Raw genomic sequence first — 6,559 nt, forward strand, 5'->3', positions numbered from 1 at the left:
TTTGAAAATAGAGAGCAGGACTTCTATGAGAGAGGCATTATGAAGTTTCCTTTAAAATGGCAACAAATCATACAACAAAACGGTGCTTATTTTGCCCAAGCCGGACATTCCGAATCATGTTAAATAAAGTCCTACAATTCATATACAAACAATGCATTTATTTTCCCCAACCTAATATTTGTTGGAATATCATAGATATTTGTCTTTGGCGATTGGATCTTTTCTAGTACGGGTTTTTATAGATTATTTCCGATGTAGGTATTTAACCCTCAAAAGCATTCCAAAATAAATAAAATGTAGAATTCGGGGGGTTTTGGAGAAATGGCTCATACAAGGCAAAAAATATGAACATCAAAAATGGATTTATTGTTTTTTATAGTATTCTCCAGCATGATTTACAGACTTTCCCCTGTGCTGTAACCAGTGGTCGAAGAACTTTTTCCACTCCGATTGAAACACCACTAAAAAGTGGTTTTAAGCACTTCATCAGCATCTTCTGGTGACGAAAATCGTCAAACAAAATTTGGTATACCAATCGGTCCTGTGTTGCTCAAATGGAACAGTCGCTAAATGACCAGATTTGTCGAAGAAAATGGTGACAATTTCACACGAAGTGCTTCTTCCATAAATAACTTTCGTTTGATTGGGTTCGTCTTCAAAGACCCCACCACCATCGATATCAGTTTCATTTCTGCCTCAAATGCATTAATCCAATATTTGTCACATATGGCGATCTTCTAAATACATTTTACAGAATCGCGGTCGTATTTTTTTAAATTTTCTTGTACCAGTCGATGCCTTTGTCTGTTCGATTCCTTTGTACCCTCGGTTTTGGATGCTTGAGCTTTAATTCCGAATTGTATATTTACATTAATTGATTGATGGCTTTCCATCAATGGCTTATGGACCATCCTTTATCTGCACGAATCGTTGTCCTCTTGAGATTATTTAATTTATAGGGCAAACTTTGTAAGGACATCCCTTTTTAGTCATCTGCATATACCAACCCATATAATTTCTTACTTAAATTTTACTCTCATCATCGTTTCCCCTACATACATTCCTACACACATATGCAATCCTTCTTTACTCACCTATTAACACACGGAAATTCTATTGACTGAATTTTTAAAAATCCTGCCCAAATATTAATGACACACAAAATTCACTTCCCCTACACGTCACTAAATAACCTCCAGTGCTCCAACTCCCCACTCAAATCACGTTCACAGTTATTTGTATTGGTCCACTTTTCGTCGTCGTTGTTGTTGTTGTTGAAAATTGGTTTGTTAAATGTTTCGCCTAAACGTTTAGAATGAGAACTGGGCTAAATATCCTTTATTTGAATACATGTCTGTGACTCTACATGTGAGTGTGTGTTCACATTTGCTGCAGGATATTTAGCACATCACCATTTCATAAATGTCACACACCTACAGGCCTAACATATGACCATGTGTGTGTTTGTGGGTGTGTGTGTACATATGAATTATGTTTGCATTGCACATGATGATGATGTTGACGATGGTGTTCATGATGACGATGGAAAGTGCATTAAAGTAGAAGTTAAATAAATGCACAGAAAACTGCATGCACATGCCTCCATCGTTCGCCAGAAAGGGAAAGGGAGTTGCATGAACGATGGTTGCAAGGTCTGTTCGATGGTTTCTGCAGCTACTGCTGTTTCTGCTGTTTTTGTTCTTGTTGTTGTTGTTATTGTATGAAATGAATCCTTATGACAGTACCACACTGACACGATGCACCACTCTCTGGCATTCTACTATTTTACACATTTCCAGTGCCTTAGTAAGACAAAAGGGAGCCTAGAATCTGTGTGTGTGTGTGTGTGTGTGTGAGTGTGTAATGGAAATTCTCGGGGATTCTCATATTCCATGCCATGCATGCACACACATACACTGACACACGCAGAGTAGATGGCAACCCAACATATAAACCTATTAAAACAGCCAGGAATGACAAGCCAACGAATAAGTCTGGCAATGCAAATAATAAAGGCTCCTGCATACAGGATTCACTCGTTTGCAATATAGTCGGACGCACATACATACGTACATGTTTATGTTCATACTTGTACATGTTGATGCACTTGTATATATGTATACGATTATGTGTGGTGGTTGGTTGTATATTAGGTTTTTGTAAGCTGATGCGTTTCTGTACATTGCCAAGTTTTATGGCATGTTTGCATAAAAAAGGACCAGGGTTAATATACGCTCGAGTGCTTGTATTATTATGTTACACATCACAACTCTCGTTCTCTTCACAATGAAACAATACTTTAAATATGTAAAATATATGTGTATATGGTTCTATAGGCTAGATACACTCTATATTCAGTTGGAGATGGGGAAATGTGTATTTTTTCACAAAATTATTGTTGCTTTCTATTGGAATTTTATGTCGAGACAAATATCCTAAAATGCTTCAAAACACAGTTCTACATTGGAAATTTTTATTGCGACTTTAATGGGTTAATGATAAAAATTGAATTAACTGATATGTGCACTTTACTCGTGTATATGTATCACATATTGCAACTATTGAAACCTGAAACTCTATATATTATGAGTCGACAGGCTTTCGGATGAAATATAATGGGTTTTACATATATACATAAAATATGGCCTATAAGGCTTAGAGACTTAGGGCACATAACTATACTCGGCTGTTTCAGATTTTCGTCCAGTTCGGCAAATTACTATCCTTCGTAAAGGAATTGTATATAAAGCGATTTGGAAAAATCTCTCCAAGACTTCACTGCTTTAAAAAAACGTACGTAAAGGTTTTCCTATTGGAGAAAGTGTCTGAAATCTTCGAAATACCGATCGAAGGTGAGTACCAAATATCCAAGAAGTAATAGTTATATAAGCAATGCTTTAAAGCTTCATCTCAAATATCGCGAGCTTAATGTGATTGCGGACTGAATTAGAATGTTATCAAGTATATTTAAACCCCAAAAGGACAAATTTGTAATGGGTCAAGTTTTTGAATTATGGCGTGATGAATTGAATAAATACTACAAAACGAAATTTGTTGATATCAAGATATTCTGCAACAATTTCGCTCACAGGATTTTAAATAGAGCTCTCAAAGACAAAACTGATATCCGTATATATGTTTCTCCTAAAGCAAATACTAGGCTTGGATTTGAACCCTGGTTCCCATTCTATATAATATAACAAAAAATGTTGTAGTCTGTATGGAAAAAAGTCCGTCCCTACAAGAAACATCTGCTTTCAAAAGGGATGTTCTGGTTAGATGCCAAATGTCCGAACCTTGACAGGGTTGAATGGAATTCGTAGATTCACTTCCGCAACAATATTCGCCATAAATACAACAAATCAAGTAACGACATTTGAAAGCCACATTGCCAAATATGCCTGATGAGCTGAGGTGGGAATGTGGTATCTATCTGGCATTTATTTTCATTGCAACTTCGATCATGTAGCTCATCTCGGAAGAGAAATAAATAAAAAAAGGATATTTATTATCGAGTTTATCATTTTTCAAAGTTAACTATTTTATGCGCTCAAACCGATCATGGAAGCACTACTTTCATCCCGATATTATTCTCGGTGTGCGGAAATAAAAGAAGTCATTGGGTGCTAGGACAGCGCTGTGTTGCGAATGATCTCTCAATTTCACGTGGACCGGAGAAATAGCCGCTGGTTTGAGCTGATATGTAAAAGCTCACAAAATATTTACCACCCATAATTTACCATTAGACGTTGCTACAAAGTAGCAGTCTGCACTGCAAGGTTTCCTTCTTCGAAGGTCCACACGGTCGATTTTTGTTCTGTTTGGGGCATGTACGCATACAATTACGATTTGTCACCTGTGACGAGTCGTATAAATGAGTCATTTATTTTGAAAGTGGTTTAAGTCCATTTTAGATTCTGATACAAATCTTGGTTTACCAGAAAAGTTTACAAAACATATTACGTTATATATTCTGTCATGTTTAAGGGCATAAAGCCACAAACCAAATTAATACCACTTAACAATATTTTTGAAGCAAATCAAATCCAAGCCTTTAAATATGTCAATAAAAGAAAAAAAATGACTTTATTCACTTTTAAAGTAAACGAGTCAAATGTCTTTTGAGGAATGTCGATCTTATTTGTATTATCCTTAGCCTTATAGCTAATGAGCGTATATAGACTTTGCTACGCCAAAAATGTGCCTTATCGAAATATTGGTTTTAGTTCCCATGTTTCTTTGGGCCAAATCCGTTTCAGACAATTTTCTGATGATTAATTTTATAATACCAATAGAAGGGATTATTTTATTGGAACCAAACTATGCACAACCTATTATCTTTACAAAGCCTAGATCATGTCCGAAGATGAGACACATTGGTCCACTTCTTCTGGTACCTCCCCCACAACATTTGTATATTCAATATTGGACGAATGAAACTGTGCACTTCGTAATATTTCTTTCAAACTAAATTCAAATTTGAATATGGGTACCGTTTTGCTGAAAATTAATTTTATAATATCATGTGTACGAATTATCCGAAAAAATGTTGAATGATTATATTTATAGGCCCACTTCTTCCGACTCCTCCAAAAAGGGGTAAACTTTTTAAAAACTCGTAAATCTCATATGAAGCGAACTGAATATCCGATTTTATCGATACCTTGCAAATCGTAATACGTTGACCTTACGTCAAGGTCGAAGATGGGACCCGTCGGACCACTCTTTTGGTAACTCCATCACAATGTATCAACATTTGGAAAATTTGTTAATCCAAAACCAATCTAATAGAATGTCTGTTTTCAACAAAAAATTTGCAAATCGTAATATTTTTAGGTGGAAAGGCCAAGTAGAAGACAACATCTCGGAACGTGGTCTTTCAAGTTGGAGGAGACGCGCTTGAAAATCTTTTTTAAGCTGGGCTTAAGGAACAACCGTTCTGTAACAAGACAGCTAAGTAAGTGATATTTTTACCAAACCTAAAATATATCTGAAGATGGGACCCACCGGTTTACTCTTTGTGGGAAGGTACGATAAGGATATCGTACCTTCCCACAAAGAGGCAACAATTTAAAAACTTGCAAAATTTAATTTGAAGCCTACATGTCCCGAAGACGGGATCTGTGGGGTAACCTCTTCTAATATCAAGCATTAATTGACACACGACTCTATTGGGTGATTATTAAATTGTACGCGATCCAATGATATCAACCCGTTACGGATATGAAGAAATGGCCAAGAATATTATATTGAGCTTTAACTAGACTATGTTGAAATATTAGTTTTTGCAACAAAGTAATTGCATTTTGTTATCAGGCAAAGTTTTTTAGTGCCTTGTCAATGCAAAACTATTCAATCACTGTTACATATGTGAATATCCCATTACCTATATTATATCCACAAAATTTTATAGACAAAAAACGTGTAGATCTTATTTGAGCATTGTTCTTGTAAAACATGATTTAACGCATTAATATGTTCCTTAAATTTGAATTTTACGACAAGACTTTTTTCAATAATTGGCTTTTTTTTAGCATAAACAAATAATTCGTAGTGCTCTCGAAAAAACAAAATCTCTTTTATGCTATCACGTTCTTGTAAAAAAAATCTAAACATGCTTCATCTTCCGTTGCAGACACGGAACATTCAGAAAACAAAAGCAACACGCGTCCAAAATGTGTGTTCTCGTTTAATAAGCCCACTAAGGAGCAACCAGTAAACTGGAAATTTCTTCATTAGACCGGCTGCTATTGTTTTTGTTGTCGGTATTGTTCGGCTCGTATTTCACTTTTACCTTGTAACACACATTCCCCAAATTCGAGGGAATGTTGGCGGAGGGGGATTTCTATACGTTGTACGCATCTTTATAAATTCTGTACGAGTGTGTGTGTGTGTGCATTTTAACCGGTAGACAGTGTAAAATTTTATGAATGAATTGTCTCAGTTGCGTTGTAAGCAATGGATGGCTAACAATCCATTCCTTCTCATATTCCATTTGTGCACACTCGTACACACTCAAATCCCTGCCAAAATGTTTAAAGCTATCGTCTTCATTTTAATGGTGAATTTATTGAATTGTAGGTCGTTTGAAGCGACTGGGAGGAGGGTAATACATGTTGCTGTCGCAATTTACTTGAAAGTAATTCAAATCGTATTTTCATTCCGCACACACACTCACACACACACATAATTATTTATAATTTGCATTTAAGCATGCAATTAAATAAACATAAACATTGAATATTTATTTGCTGAAACATTTGCAAGGGAAGTCAAAGTTGCGGGCTTGGGAGAAAAGGTGTTTTGGATTATTCGTGGTAAATTAATGAAAAAAAAACAAAAGCTGGATAAACGTGTTGATTTTACCCTTTCATTATTCGGTATTTGGCTCTCCCGCAAATACCGAATAATGGGACGAACCATTAAATGGGGGCTATAAAAAGTGGACCAATATCGATAATTGTCAGTACACAAATCAGAACTCAAAATACCAAATTGCCGACAATTCAGTTGAGCAACGTCCCCTAAGATATCGAGTATTTGGGGTATATGGGGGCGT

This window comes from Musca vetustissima, unplaced genomic scaffold (genome assembly GCF_032173495.1).
Source record: "Musca vetustissima isolate MV318-11 ecotype Yass unplaced genomic scaffold, APGP_CSIRO_Mvet_v1 utg20894, whole genome shotgun sequence".
In the NCBI taxonomy this organism is placed as follows: domain Eukaryota; kingdom Metazoa; phylum Arthropoda; class Insecta; order Diptera; family Muscidae; genus Musca; species Musca vetustissima.